We start from the raw sequence: 17,521 nt of genomic DNA on the forward strand, positions 1-17,521 counted from the left end.
TACGCTGAGCGTACATTGCGTACGCAGCGCGTACGTGGCAGAATCCCAAACCCTAATTTTTAGGGTTTGGACCCTATTTAAACATCCTTAACTCTCAAGGTTTTTTCTTTCATCAGCCTTCAAACCCCATTTCGACCCCTTTGCACACCCTAATTCATTTGAGAGCATCTTGAGCCATTTGTGTGTGTTTTGGTGATCTTGTAGGAGGATGAAGGAAGAGGAGACCATCTTAGAAGAGTGGAACACTTTGGATCTAGAATCACATCATCATTTGACACCATTTGAAGGTAAAAAGATCTGAACTTGATGAAGTATTGATTAGATCTTGTTTAGCCATGGATTTGTGTTCTTTTGGTCCCACAAGCTTGGTATTATGAGTATGGATTACTCTAATTCATATAAGTTGTGCTTTCAGATGTTTTGGTGTGTTTAGAAGCATAGAAATGTGATCTTGATCATTAGTTTCCTTCCATGCATGAACTAGGATGTCTTAATGAGTTAAGAAGTTAGGATTTTTGGTTTTGAGCACTTAATAGACACATAAGACCATACAGTTGGAAACTTTATGGTTAAGGACAATATTTGAGGAGTAGATCTGGAATTTGGATGAAAGAGCTTAAAGGATTAATCTCTTAATATAAGGGAGAAGAGGCAGTCGCGTACGGTGGGCCTACCAAATGGTACATTGTGTGTTTCAACACCTCGTTTTCTAGTCAAACTCGAGTACGCCCTGCGTACAGGCTGAGTATGACCAATGTACTCAGCTGAGTTGACTTGGATTGACTTTTGACTTTTTGACTTTTACCAAGTTTAACCTAAGGGTATTTTGATTATAAGTTAAGTTTGGTCATGTTCCATTGAATATGTAACATTCATAATATGGTAAGTTTCCTTTTAGCCCCTTTATGCAAAATCCTTTTAATCTTGGTCCCTGGCTAGTACGCAGGGTGTACTCTATGAGTACGCTTAGCGTACTGGCTCTTTCCTGGTCGCGGGCTTCACCCACGTACGTTGGGCGTACGCAAGGTTTGGGAAAACCCTAATTTTTAGGGTTTGCACCCTATTTAAACAACTTAAGCCACCTATTGGACATTTATTGACCAGCCTCCACCTCCTTATGCCCTTATATCGGAACCATAAGTGTATTTGGTGAGATTTGAGCTTGAAAGTGAGTTTGTTGGTGTTTTGTGGTGAAGAAGAAGAAGATGAACACTTGTAGGAATAGCTTGAGCTTGTAGATCCAGAGTTATCTTCACCTTAGCAAGCCTTTTAAGGTAAAAAGCTCTCATCTTGATGGTCCTTTGTTCTAGATCAATTTTATGGTGTTATTTATGCATTTTTGAGTCATTTGAGTTAAAGTTGAGCTTTTGATCTACTCCAGAAGCCATGAATGTTAGGTCTTAGCTCCATGGAGGTCCCTTGTTCATAAAAATGAAAACTTTGTAAAATATATTGGTCCATGCAAGTGTTAAGAGATTTATTAAGCTTCTTTTTTAGTGTTGGGTCCCATTAAGCCATGAATGGGTGTAAAGTTGCCAAGTTTACGTATTAAGTCACCCTTTAGGACCAGATCTGAGAGTTTGGTAAGCGGTCTTAACTGATTAAGTGCTTAATGGACTGGATTGGGAGTCTGGGGCGTACGTTGGGCGTACGAGCTGAGTACGCCCTGCGTACTCAGCAGGTGGACACTTGGGCTGGACGATTCTCTGTATTGGGCCATGTTTTGGACTTTTAAGATTGGGCTTTGTTGGGCCATTATACTTCTAGTTTTGGGCTATTGCTAGTATATTGGGCTCTCATAGATTTATGCCCATGATGGGTCTTGGACCTAATTTGGAAGATTGGGTCATATTGGGCTTCGGGTTGCCATTTAGGAATTTGGGCCTTTTGAGTAGTTGGGTTGGGCCTTGGTTTTGGGCCAAGTAAGAAAAAGGGTAAAATGGTCTTTTACCCTGTATATGGGTCAAGTAACTTAGATTCTTGATTATGGGTCGAGATCCAATTATTAATTGGATATTATTTGATTTTGTTAGCGCGGGGATTTTTCCGGACCAGCAGACAGAGATTCATTTGAGTGTTTCAGCAGCTTTAGGTGAGTTTCCTCACTATGTTTAGCAGGTCGAAGACACCAATTCCGGCCCATGGTTGTTACGTTTAGGATGCTCGATGTCTGCGTGACTCATGCATATGTTATATGTTTATATGTTTACCGGGCGGGGCCCGATGACCATTCTGTATGTTATTTATCTTTGTAATTATTGCATGTGTTATGTGTTTATATGTTATATGTTTATATATATACCGAGCAGAGCCCGATGATTGACATATCTATATATACCGAGCAGGGCTCGATGCCAGGTAGCGCCCAGTATAGATTTTATTATGTATGGTATGTGGTATCTTGGGGGAACTCACTAAGATTTGTGCTTACGGTTTTTAGTTTATGTTTTGAGGTACTTCTGGTTCGAAGGGGAAGAGTCCGGGATGATTGTAGTGCACACACCGCCTCGTTCCGCATTTTATGTTACTCGGATGTATTGTGATGTTGTTGATACACTTTGTTTCACCATGATTTTTATGATGATGTTTTGGATAATAGTTTTATTAATTTAAAAACGAAAATTTGTATTTTTAATTTTTGGGACGTTACAAGTTGGTATCAAAGCCTTAGTTTGAGGTATTCGGGTGTACTGTCGGGTGTGTCTGAACTCAAACTGAGGGTTTGGTAGAATTTTTTCTAAAAAGAAATGTTTTATAAAAAGGGTTTTCTAATAAAAGAAAAGGGTGTCGCGCATGCAATTGACTGAGCTCAAGTAAGTTTTCCCGAAATACCCATACATGTTTTATGATGTGCTTTGATTTATGAATCTGTGAATCGCATGCTTGTTAGGGCTAAGGATCTGCTCAAGATTTGCATGATAGAATGTTAGGAGAGATGTCTTTATTTTCCTACTGTATGAGTTCGTAGACTTGCGTGCTAGTACTGATCAGTAGTGATAGGATGACATGTTTAGGTTATGCTTGATTCCGATTACTCAATGCTCGAATGTTGGTTGCTTTGTGCTTTTTAGGAATTCTCACTACCTTCAGCTAACTAGTAAGCGAATATGTTAAGTTACATATTACGGAAACTAAATAATTTTATAAGGTTAGGTTTTAACTCTATTGTGCAGCTCTTGTTTGAGTCTAACCGTTGTTTTGTGATACCTTTCATTCGAAGAATTATCTGGTGTCAATGATATGTAATTGTATTTGTGAGCTAGTTAGAGGGTTCTAGTAGGACTTCCTTTTGCAGCTGATGGCAGAGAGTTGTGTGGTGATTGACCTAGGAAAACCTAGGAAGATATTTAGTGCTGGGAACCTTGTCTTGTGAAGGATTATATGTGTGGATAAGGAATGACTTGGAGGATTGAAAGCGATCCTTGATGAAAGTACTGATAGATGTGAAAGATAGTATGGGCCTGTAATACTAGAAGCAGAGGATCCATACTCGAGTCAAGGAAAACTGCATGAAACCAAGAAGCTTGTAGAGTATGAGACTCCTTGATATATATATATATATATATATATATATATATATATATATATATATATTGATGCGTATTCTATTGGTTTATATGGTCTATTTTCAGTATGGTGACTCTTCGAGGCAGACCGATTGGTGGTTCTGGTGCTGGTGAGGGTTCAGGGTCGGGTTCTGGAGCCCGGCAGTTGGATGATCAGACGCGGGAGTTCATTTCGTCTTAGATTACCCGCAACATACTTGAGCAGACTCATGTGATCTTTGGTACGATCAAGGAGGGTATCATGGAAGTGTTGGAGGAGCGCTTGGGCTCTTTCCGTTCTGAGATGGTGGCTTTGATTGGGGCACGTTCGTTGACTTTCAGGGAGTTCCGGGCATATGGGGCTTCAGAGTACTTTGGGGAGAAGGACCAGATCGTGCGCAGGCGTTAGTTAGCCTATGTCGCTAACGCCTTCCACACTAGCATTTGTCCTAATGGGTAAAGATCAGACTTACTTCCTGTCTTCAGAGAGACAGAGCTTGAGACTGGTGAGAGGAGGTTGGGCGCTCTGTTGGTGATGAGGCAGTTGATTCTATGAGATGGGATGATTTTGTGACTAGATTTTGAGCGGAGTTTGCAACAGTGATTGAGGTGCAGCAGTTGGCGAGGGAGTTACAGGACCTTTGCCAGACTATTGAGATGGTAGCTGAGATCACCGCGATGTTCTGTGAGGGGGCGTTGTTGGTTCTGCAGTATGTGGCGGACGAGGAGGTGAAGAAGGCGAGATACCATGAGATACTGAGGAGTGATATTCAACAGTTTGTGACTCAATCCAGTTGCAAGACACTGGAGGATATGATTGCGAGAGCCACAGAGTGGGAGATTGATCTTGAGATGGAGAGGAAGAGGAAGCCGGATCAGGCTCAGTTTTCAGGCGGTTCGGGCAAAAGGCCCAAGGTATTTGATTCGAGATCGAGAGGCCAGCAGGGTCGGAGCCGTTGTGGCAAGTACGAAAAGACTCACGATGGGGCGTGCAGGGTGGGTGGTTCTGGATGCTTCAAGTGTGGTCGGACGGGTCATATTAACAAGGATTGTACTGCTACCACTACCACCACCACCCTAGTATATGATCTGATTTGCTTCCATTGCAATCAGAGGGGCCACAAGAAGGCCCATTTTCCGAGTTTAGCAGCAGCGGGATCAGTGGTAGCACCCGCTACAACGACGCTGCAGAATACTGATGGCCGCCAGGGTAAGGCGGATGCGCCTGTGGTGAAGAGCAAGGTTTTTCAGTTGACGGACGAAGAGGCTCGCACAACACCTGATATGGTGAGGAGTATGTATCTTCTCCTTATCTCTTTATTTATGTTGTATTTCCTACTTATATCCGTGTGTTTTATTTTAGGATTGTTCCTCGTGAACGGTATCTCTACATTGATATTGTTTGATTCGGGGACTACCCGATCTTTTGTTTCGCTTGTGCTTAGCAAGAGCTTTGCTGGAGCTTTGGGGGAGCTGGATTGTCCTTTAGACGTTGAGATTGCAGATGATCGATCTGTCTGGGTATCGAGGGTTCATCGGGGCTGTGTTCTTGAGATGTTCAACGAGCAGTATCCGATTTATTTGGTTCCCATTCCTTTGCGCGGGAACAAGGTTATCGTAGGGATGGACTGGTTGAGCCCTAATGGGGCGGTGATCGATTATGAGTAGCAGTTAGTGCGTATTCGAACCCCAAGTGGGGGAGAGTTGGTGGTTCAGGAGAGAGAGCTCAGCGTGGGCCGATTCTATGTTCAATGGCAAGGGTCAGACGCTATCTTCAAAAGGGTTGTTCCGGATATGTCACCTATGTTATGGATACCCGGGATAGGGGTAAGGCGATTGTGGATGATGTACCGATTGTACAAGAGTACCCGGATGTGTTTCCGGAGGGTTTGCCTGGAGTGCCTCTGGAGAGTCAGGCGGAGTTTAGGATTGACCTAGTTGCTGGTGTGACTCCGATAACCAAGGAACCGTATCGGTTAGCTCTTCCAAAGATGCAGGAGTTGTCTACACAGCTGCATGAGCTGTTAAACAAAGGGTTCATTCGTCCGAGTAGTTCGCCATGGGGAGCATCGATCATGTTTGTGAAGAAGAAGGATGGGTCTCATCGGATGTATATTGATTACTGGGTGTTAGAAAAGCTAACTGTGAAGAGTCGTTATCCACTCCCGAGGATTGATGATTTGTTTGACCAGCTTCAGGGTGCATCTTGGTTTTCCAAGATAGATTTGCGCCCGGGTTACCATCAGATGAGGGTCAGAGAGGAGGATGTGTAGAAGACGACCTTATGGACTCGTTATGGTCATTACGAGTTCGTGGTGATGCCCTTCGGGCTCACCAATGCTCCAGCTGCGTTCATGGACCTCATGAACCGCGTATGCAAGTCGATGTTGGATCAGTCTGTGATTGTATTCATCGATGATATCCTGGTCTATTCCAAGACCCATGAGCTACATGAGGCACACTTGAGGGAGGTTTTGGAGACTCTGAGGAGGGAGAGACTTCCTGCGAAGTTTTCCAAGTGTGAGTTCTGGTTGCACGAGGTGCAGTTTCTGGGGCACCTTGTCAACCAGAACGGTATTCTGGTCGATACGCCCAAGGTCGAGGCCGTGATGAGATGGGAGGTTCCAAGGTCTCCATATGAGATTCGGAGTTTCCTTAGGCTGGCAGACTATTATCGGAGGTTCATTCAGGATTTCTCCAGGACCGCGGTTCCTTTGACTCGGTTGACGAAGAAGACCGTCACTTTTCACATGTGAATGAGGTGATTTCCAGTTTTAAAAATTGAATACTTTATATTCCCATGTGATATTCAAAATTAAGAGAATTTTAGTTATAATGAGGATCATTGAAAATATAATGAAGAATATTAAAATCAACTGAATTTTATAAGAAATTTAAGTGTGGTGATTTTGTATTTTATAAATCAATCGAAAATAGTCTAGTTGAATTTTGAATCGTCTTTAAACAAAATTATGGTCAAAACTAAACTTGTTGACTATCAATGATCACCTATCATAATTAAACTTATAATAATTTTGATTATAAGATTTTATTTACCTGTGTAGGTCATGTAAATTCATATGGTATATATATATATATATATATATATATATATATATATATATATATATATATATATATATATATATATATATATATATATATATATATATATATTAATATGTCATTCAATATTCATATATGAATATTAATGATATTTTAAAAATATGATAAATATTTTTATTTACATGTGATGAAAACTAGTTTTGAAAAAATGGTATACCGTTCATTCACATGTGAAAACTGCAACAAAAATCTAATAAACAAATGTATTCACATTTGAATAACCAATGAATCTAATAAAAAAATATTAATGATATTTCCGCGTGCTCGATTAAATAATTATTATTTGTCAACTTTAATCGTATGTGATTAAATACATTTAATACATGCGATTATATAAATCATATATGCGTTGATATATATATATATATATATATATATATATATATATATATATATATATATATATATATATATATATATATATATATATATATATATATATAATTACATGTGATTATATACACAAGAACAACTATTAAATCAATGATACAAAAACAAATCTTGTCGACATAACTCATATGTGATTAATTACATATAATAACGTGTAATTAAATACACAATACAAATTATTGAATTGAAACCGCGAAAATAAATATTTTCCACATAAATCATATTTGATTAAATACATATAATCAGATGTGATTATATGTATCCAATCACATATGATTTATGTGGATAAGATTCATTATCATGTTCTCGATTCAATTATTGTTTTTTTTTTCAACTTTAATCATATTTGATTAAATATACCTAATCACATTTGATTATATGTATCTAATCACATATGATTTATATGGACAAAAAAGAATATTGTATATAAAAATCATATGGGATTAGATACACCTAATCACATATGATTATATATACGAGAACAAATATTGAATCATACGTTATTAAATATATATAATCAGATATGAATAAATACATGAGAAAAATTATTGAATGGAAAATACAAAAACGAATCTTATCCATATAAATCATTTGTGATTGGATACATATAATCATATATGATTAAGTACACGAGCGCATATATTGAATTGAGTACGCAAAAATAAATTTTGTCCAAATAAATCATATGTAATTAGATACATTAGATCATATGTGATTATATAATCTATTCACATATGATTTATGTGGACAAGTTTTATTTTCGTGTTCTCAATTCAATAGTCGTTGTATTTAATCACATTTGATTATATGTATCTAATCACATATGATTTATGAGGAAAAGTTTCATTTTCGCGTTCTGGATTCGATAGTTGTTGTATTTAATCACACGTGATTAAATCATATGTGATTATATGTATCTAATCACATATGATTTATGTGGACAAGTTTCATTTTCACGTTCTGGATTCACAATTCTTGTATTTAACCACATTTGATTAGATGTATAACGTATATAATCATATATTATTTATACGGACAAGATACATTTTGTCTTTCTTGATTCAATATTTATTCTTGTGTGTTTAATGACATGTGATTTATGTACACAAGATTTGTTTTTGTATTCTAGATTCAAAAGTTTTTTTTGTCCATATTAATTGTATGTGATTAAATACATATAATCACATGTGATTAAATACATGAGAAAAATTATTTAATCGTAAAAATAAAATGAATCTTGTCTATATAAATCGTATGTGAGTAGATATATATAATCAAATATGATTATATGCATTTAATCACATATGGTGATGGTGGTGGTTGTAGGTAGTGGGAGGTAGGTGGTGGTGAAGATGGGTGGTGGGTAGTGGTGGTGGTGGTAGTTGGTGGGGTGGTGGGTGGTGGTGACGTGTAGGTGTGGTGGGTGATGTGTGGTGGTGGGTTGGTGGATGGTGGTGGTGGGTAATGGTGAAAGGTGGTGGTAGGGGTGGGCGGTGATGGGTGGTGGCTGTGGCCGTTGGTGGTTGTTGGGTGGTGATGGTTCTCATAGGTGGGTAATAACGAGTGGTGGTGATGGGGGGTGGTGGCTTGTGGTGTTGTTTGGTGGTGGTGGATGGTGGTGGAAGTGGTAGATGGTGGTATGGTGGTGGTGGAAGTGGTAGATGGTGGTATGGTGGTGGTGGCAGTTGGTGGTAGGTAGTGGGTGGGGGTGGTGATGGTGGTAGGGGTGAGGGATGATGGTGGGTAAAGGTGACGGGTGGTGGTAGTTAGTAGGTGGTAGTGGATGATAGTTGGTTGTAGGTGATGGTAGGTGGGGGTAACAAGTGGGGTTGTGGGTGACACATTGGTTGTGGTCGTTATGGGTTGGTGATGGTGGGTGTTGGTGATGGGTGGTGGTGGCGTGTGGTAATGTTTGGTGGTAGCGTGTGGTGATATTTGGTGGTGGTAGGTGGTAGTGGTGGGTAGTGCTTATAATGGGTGGTGGTGGCAGGTGGTAGTGATGGGTGGTGGAGACGGGTGGTGGTGATAGGTTGTGGTGGTTGATGGTGGTGGTGGTGTATGGTGGTTTTGGTGGGTAAGGTGGTGGTGGTGATGGGTGGTGGAGGTAGGTAGTGGTGGGTGGTGGTGGTGGTGGTCAGTGGTGGTGGGTGGTGGTCTTGGTGGGTGGTGGGTGGGGTGGGGGTGATGGATGGTGGTGGTGGAGGTGAGTGGTGGTGATAGGTGGTGGTGGTAGGTGGTGATGAGTGGTGGATAGGTGGTAGTTATGGGTGTTGGAGGTGGGTGGTGGTGGCTGGTGGTGGTGATGATTGTGAGTGGTGGTTTTGGTGGGTAGTGGGTGGGGGTGGTGGTGGCGGGTGGCGACGTGTTGTGGTGGGTGGGTGGGGGTGGGGGTGGTGGGTGGCGGTGATAAGTGGTGGAGGCAGGTGGTGGTGATGGGTGTTGGAGGCAGGTGGTGGTGGTGAGTGGTGGGTGGTGGTTGGTGGTATTGGCGGGTGGTGGTCATAATGGTTGGTGGTAGTGATGAGTGATGGAGGTGGGTGGTGGGGGTGAGGTTGGTGGTGGCGGGTGATGGTGATGGTGGAGGGTGGTGGCTTTGGTGTGTGGTGGGTGGGGGTGGTGGCGGATGGTGGTGATGGGTGGTGGTGGTGGTTGATGGTGGTCGTGGTTGGCGATGACGGGTGGCGGTGATGGTGGTGGGCGGTGGTTTTCGTGGATGGTGGGTGGGGGTGGTGGTGATGGGTGACGGTGACGAGTGGTGGTGGTGTTGTTTGGTTGGGGAGTGATGTTGGTTTGTGGGTTTTTTGATTTTTTTTACTTATTTTTTTATTTATATTAAGATTATTTGATGATTTTAATTTAAAAAAATTATGTGGTCCAAATTTGTTTCAAATGTTTTCACAATAAGAAATGTTTTCGATTGAATATATATATATATATATATATATATATATATATATATATATATATATATATATATAGAAGTAAGTTCAAATAAAAACAGTAAATAGCGTGAGAACGTAAAAAACTATGTTTATTTATTATTCTGTAATGAATTTTGTATATGTGTATTGTTGAAGTAATTCTAATATAAATATTAACTTTCCATTAGTCATATATTCATTACAATGTTATTATTCTATTATAAACTTATGTATGTGCATTTTTGTAGTAAATTCTAATTTTAGTTTTAACCTTTGACTATTCATTTATTGTTTGCTGAATAATGACATAAAGTTGTCGATACAAAATTCATTGCAGAATAATAACATAAAAAAGTGTTTTTACGTTCTCACACTATTTACTGTTTTTATTTGAACTGACTCTATATATATATATATATATATATATATATATATATATATATATATATATATATATATATATATATATATATATATATATAAAAAGAAAAAGCTTCTGATTATTTAAAATTATCCGACCAAAATTTCAATTAATTTAACTGTGTTTAACTAATTTTTTACACAAACTTTATAATAAAATATATTCATTGAGATCCCATATTTCTTTAATTTGATCGACTGTCAAAGTATATAACCCACTTAAGAAAATGAGATAAAACAATAAAATGTTGTTAAGTGGGCACACTTTTTTCTGTCCACGTTATCATTCTTCTAATTCATAATTTAGTCGAATTTCTTTTTTAACTATAAAATTTTAAATAGGATACTCACATGTTGGCAATTTTATATATCTATAAATCTATATATCTAAATAATATGCTCATACTATAACAAAAGTTTTTTTTTTAATTAATTAAAAGGCTCCATTTTGTTACATTGATATAAATATAATTATTTAGAACATGAAAATTATAAACATTGGTATAACTTTTTATGCTAACAGGAAAAAGCTATCAAAAATGAACTTTTTAGGGCTTTAGTTATAAAAAAAAAATATAATGCAAAAGTTTATCATTGTGTGAGGGGTAACTACCATAAAAATCACTATGAATATTCAAATTTGATACAACGCTATTTGTTGTCTCAAATTAGGTATTGCGTTTCTAATTTATTACAATTATAACCACTTATCGGTTAACCCGGTTATCTGTTGACGTAACATGATGACATGGTATGCTGACATGACATACTGATGTGTCCAAAAAATATATATACGAAAACATTAAGTTTTCACTTTTTTTTTAAACTAAGTTTTATTTTATTTTATTTTTTTAATTTTGACAGTCAATTGTTTTTGTTCCAAATCGAACATCATTTTTTCAATTTTGTTCACTGTTATCTATTTTCCATTTTCAACAAATATTTTTTTTTTGAAACCGTATAAACACATTTTTTAATTTAAAAACCATATTTTGTTTTGTATAAATACAACAATTTTTACATTCAAACCGTAATGTTATGTATAAATATGTATTAGTTATATTATAACAATATTTTTCATTAAATACGCAACTTTAAAATGAGTTTGGATGTATGGAATGCACAATCAGATAACCTAATGTGATCTTGGGAACACGAAGGTTCGGGGGTTGCTTTAATTACCAAGGATCGTTCGTTGTATATATTCATGATTTTTTATTCTTGTAGATATAGTTCGTGATTTGTTTGAAGAAGTTATAATATACTAGGTCGAGAGATGGATTCCACGAATCAGACGAGAAGTACGGAAGAGGAAACGAGAGAGCCGGTGCATGACCATACACCGCTGGCAGATCAGGGAATTCAAGATTTTTTCTTTCACTTAGCGGGTTTAGGGAGCCGCAGATGGGGCGACAAGCGAAGGAAGGATGCAAAGGTGTACTTGTCATGAGTTAGCAACAAGATGTTTCTGATTCAGGGTTCATTTTTCGGGGTACCTCATCAATGAAGTGGAATTTTGGTTGTCTTAGTTGAGTTTGAGACTGTCATATTGTGGGAAGTTATGAGGTCTCCATCTGAGATTCAGAGTTTCCTTGGGATTGGCTGATTATTATATGAAGGATCATCTTATGTTGTGTTATGCACTTCGAGAGTCAAGGTTGGTAAGTACATGGATGAGTCGGTTTGAGGCCGTGTTGTTTGCAGACATCAGACGATAGTGGTTCGAACCCTAAGAGGGTCAAACCCAAAGTGGGTCAAACCCTAAGTGGGGAAAAACTGGATATTTGTTTGGAAGATCATTCGTCTGTTCGATTTTTGTGGTCCATGTAACACCCCATTTTTGCCTTACAGTATAAACGACCATTTTCGTAAATAAAAGTTTTTGATAAAGGACTATTTATGATAAATAGTGTTGACAAAAGTCATAGTAATTGTAAAAGTGAGAGTGTCCATATAGAGAACATCTAGATTTCGCTTCATATGATGAAATTAGGATTTTTATAAGTTTCAGTGTAGCAGAGTGCGACACATAAATCGAAATAGAAATCGGCTGATTGTTAGCCGAAACAATCTAAACGAGAGTTGAAGATCTCGTAGATACAATTTCATCAATATATGACAGTGGAGAACGTATGTCGTATAAAAGAAATATGAATTTTAAATGGAGTTTAGCAGTCTAAGCCTTCTAAAAATAATAAATTAAAAATAAAGTGAGAAATAGTCGACTGAGTCTAAATGAAAGTTGTAGATCTCGTCGATTGCTACGCGTGAATATAAAGAAAATAAAAAATGGAGCTCGTATGAAGAATTTACATAATTTACAAAATTTACGTTTTGCGCGACACGCAAAGCTCACGACGCGCATTTCTAGAATGTGGGTAAGCGAACCATCGGCAAATCGACACTTGGAAGCATTTCGGAGGAGATATGTCAATAAGAATGTTTAGCGCGCACCCTTATAGGCACGCCATGCCCTCCAATACAACATATAAATAGCTGCGTTTTGCATCCATTTCCTTCACCCATTCACCTCGAATCCTTTGGAAATCATTTCGTACTCCTAATCCCTTTTACCTCTTAGTTCCCAACTACTTTAGTGAGGCCCTGTGGAATTAGAGAGCCGGTGAAATAGAAGTTTTCGATATGAGATTCTGCCTGCGATGTTCTCGATTTTCGCTAGGATACCTATAAGTAAAGCTACGCTTTAAGTGTAACTTATATTTATATTCATAATTGTTGTTATGAAGGTATAAATAAGATCTATCAGTAATTCCAGTTATAAATACTGATTGATCTACTTATAGGTGAGGTGTCTAGAATGGTCACGTTGGCTTGGTTGTTGGATTTCAGAAATGCTATATGTCGAAATGGTCCTGCCTCCCAACTTTCTTGCCTGGATTATCCTTATTTGATAGAACTCTCAGTATTCATTGAGATTAGTGAATGATCTAGCTTTCATTACCAGATTATCATAGAGATTAACAAGTCATAGTATTATAGGTTAATACTTGTCAGACATGTTACCCGCCAGTTGCACCGCTAGTAGAATCACCCGAATAGCTGTCAGTCGTCTGAGTAAATGTCATGGTGAGTTTCTCACTATATTATGTGCTCCAGTATGTATCCTCTATATGTTAGGATATAGTTTCCCTGTAGTATGCAATTAGGCTAGTTCTGTTAGTTTTCTGTAGTGTTGGATTGTTGTTATATATATATATATATATATATATATATATATATATATATATATATATATATATATATATATATATATATGTGTGTGTGTGTGTGTGTGTGTGTTGGGTTATGAGCATAACATCATTCATATGGTGTACATGCAACCCTAATTGCTTTGGATTTAGGTTTTTATAATTTGAACATACAACTATGAATACCAAAGCAATAACCCTATGACTAGCATACATATATCGAAAATCACATATGATTAGGGTTAGAATGTTTACCTCTTTTGTTATGTAGCAATAACAAGTTTAATCCTTCTTGATCTTGACTTCTGAAAGCCTAGTTCCCCAAGTGTTGCACCTCTAATGGAGTCACAAACACCCAATGCAAGAAGATGACTTAGGAGAGAGGTGAAATCGGTCAGGGCTTCTTAAAAACTCATAGGGGCGAATTCCACTAGCAAAGGGGTTTTTATATAGCTATGTGGGCTGCTAGGGTTTTCAGGAGGAAACCCTAATACCTAACTTAGGCAACAAGCAGCCCATAAACTCCTTCCTTAGAGCCGATGGACGAAATCTTAAGGGCTTCCCCATAAATTTCGTCCATTCCACTCTATGGAGTCCATCAGCCCAATTATGCAACTATCAATGATTTGCATAACAGTCCCCCAATTATTTAATCAGTCTCTTTTGACCACTAAATTAATTCCAAATTAATTTCTGATCAATACTAATTAAATAATATGATTTCCAAATAATATATTAATCTTGTAATATATAAATAAAACCATTTTAAGTACCAATTTATTATTTACATAATAAATTCTACTCTCTCTCCTCTTCTCATCCTATCAAGTTGCATGAGTGAAGCCAACCCAAAAGGACCATGCTCATAATCAAATCAAGTACACACCAAAAATAGTTATGAGCTTAGACACCTAATCTAACAGTCTCCCACTTGGATAAGTCTAATAACTATTATTGCGTACGACTTCAGAATCTGATTAGCAATCGTAGCTTTCAAATGCCGCTGTCGAACTCTGATCTTATCAGCAACGCGTCCTTTAGATAAGGGATCATATATTCCTCCATTCTCAAGATATTGTATAGACATGAGACTATAATCATTCTCTATGTCTATGTGTTGTTTCCCGATTTCCGATTTAAGACGACTGACAATTGACTTCAGTTGAACACATAAACCTAGTCCAGGCTTGGCCAACGCTTAGGGTTGTCATCACTAAATCATCGAGGGGCCCATAGATATCGCTTTTATCCCACTTTGGGTAAAAGTAACGGATAAACTTCGACTGATATGCTTGCACCATTTACTCATCAACTCACATACAATAATACGTTTTATAACATCAAGTTACTGATGCGTTTACGTATTATGAATGCGTAACCGACTTGTAAACAACAAACCATATCTATCCGTTTCAAGAATATAAGATATTATCGTCTCACAATCACTCGTGATAAAATCCATGAAGTGATTCACATGAGCGTAGGTTTAATCTAATACTCAAATCTTATTTCAGGAGCACTCATGAACACTGCAGCAGATTTTTGCTATGTCTAAACGCTTTAGACAATCTATAGTCGGATACATGACAGTCTTACCTCATTACCTACTTCCAAAGTATGATTGACCGTGGATGTTAGAATAACCCAGTTATTCGGGAAGTCAAAACATGCGAAGTGAAACAAAATAATAATCGAATCCAATATCGTCTCAAAACTTTTGAGTATAAATAAAACACCTTTTATTTAATCACCATATCGATTACACATTATTCATTGTATAATGTTTCGGATAATCAACTTAATACTTGAATTGAAACAATAGTCATCCCATGCTCCAAGCATGCGCACTATGTTTACCTATGGTCCTTACTTTGTGAAATAGAACAATTGAACACATTTTTAATGATGCTCATTTCATAATTCCTAATCCTTATTACAAGTGTAAGAACACTAAGTTCTTCCCACTACTAGAACTTGTTACATTTTAACATTTTATGCAATGATCCTTTTGTAATGTCACATTACCAAAGTCACCAAGACTTTGCCAATTATATTACAAAGTGTTCTATTAGACATTGTTACAAGACAACTCCATAGACATGAAGTCTCAAATTCAAAGTACATTCCTTTGAACATTCTTCTTGCATAAAAGTTTCTAACCTACACATAGATTCTTAATATCCAACTCCCATTATGGAAACATTTCCATATTTTCCATATGACAACTCATTCTAAATAGAATCCTATCTATTCATAATAATGTCGATATGGTCCATCCATTACTATACTTTCAACTGCCCACAAGTGATAAATCCTTGGTGAACCTTAGATTGTCTTTGACAGTTGTTTAACTACTTTAGCCATATCCGGTTCTGGTCCCTTTTCCCTCTTAATGCCCTAGGCACTTGGAAAATCAGAATGGTCTAATATTACAGCATATGCAATCGATCCTATACCTGAAGCGTATGGGATACGATTCATAATGTCTTACATAAAGACATGATACTTTACCAGTCTCCTTCTATAATATTGCCATATATAGAATTTCCTTATGTTAAATCTTTTCAACATAATATTCATATATGTCCTTTGACTAAATTTGATTAAAATTTCTTGATCTAAGCTTTTAGATTTGAAATGAAGTATAAGTTCCTCTCCCTTAATTATAGCAAAACAACTTTTCAACCTCTGCAACTTTGGGAATTTAAACTTTTGTTTTCTATAATTAATATTGCTAACTTGCAACACTTAACATAATAATCATGCTCCCACTAACATGATGATTAGATTTTTACCAACATAACACTTATGCTCCCACTAGCTTTGACATGTATTCAGAAATCAATTGGACTTCTAGAAATCAATCCTTATTGACTTTCTTTACCAAAGTTTATATTTCTGATACGTAATGCTTCGATAAGACTTTATGTAAGGTCATATACCTTTTATTAGAAAGCTCATATGTGTGTCTAAACTATTTCAGAACTTATATCAATAAGTCCCAAATGTTCACACTAATTGCCAAATCTCACAATTCGAACTATGAAGAGGGATGTCGTAATCATAATCGAATTTGAGAACGCAATTTACACAATCGATATGTCCTTAAAATCTTCCTAGTGAAAATGTTTCCTCACAATCATTTTCATGAAATGGAGAGAAACCTTATCACTTAGATTTTATGGTGTATGCGTTCCTATCCATGTGAATTTTTCATAACCATTATCACAAGACAAGGTTTGTGACAAATCCAAACTCATATGGACTGAACTTGTTCAATCTTTATTTCTTGCCATCTGGCAGCACAAGGGCCTACCATGTCTTCCAAGTTGTTGAGCAGATCACCCATACAAAATCATTGAACTTTCATTGATCAAGGTGCTTTGCCTTATGCAATCAATTGAGAACTCTTAGGACTCACATGCATAGTTAACTTAACTGGAATGGCACATAGAACAAGAATATGTCAATACGATAGGTTATAAAACTCAAGTCGTGTGCTAGTGTTAGACAATAGGTTTATTCTTGATTAGTTCATGAAGATATTCAATACCATTAAGACTCCCACTAACCTCTTGACATATAAGATTCTCTTGTCAAGAATCATTCCTTGACAAACAAATATCCAAGAGATAGTGTGTGTTCTTATCAAGACAAACACTTCACACAATTGGTCTAAGTTGATCTTTGTCTCATCCAAGACATCACAATTTACCAATTTCAAACGTGCAAGAGTAAGAAACTTTTCTACTCCACATTCGATGAGTGTTATAAATCTTCTTAAGTTATGTCACTCAATTCACAATCTAACACTTGATTATGGAACAAAATATGATTCACGTTTTGATTTAACCATTCCAACTATTTCTGATTCCTCTTCTTAGCCATACTAGTGCACTAATGTGTCCTT

The sequence above is a fragment of the Lactuca virosa genome, chromosome 6, assembly GCF_052849685.1.
Source record: "Lactuca virosa cultivar CGN04683 chromosome 6, Lactuca_virosa_CGN04683_v6, whole genome shotgun sequence".
NCBI lineage: Eukaryota > Viridiplantae > Streptophyta > Magnoliopsida > Asterales > Asteraceae > Lactuca > Lactuca virosa.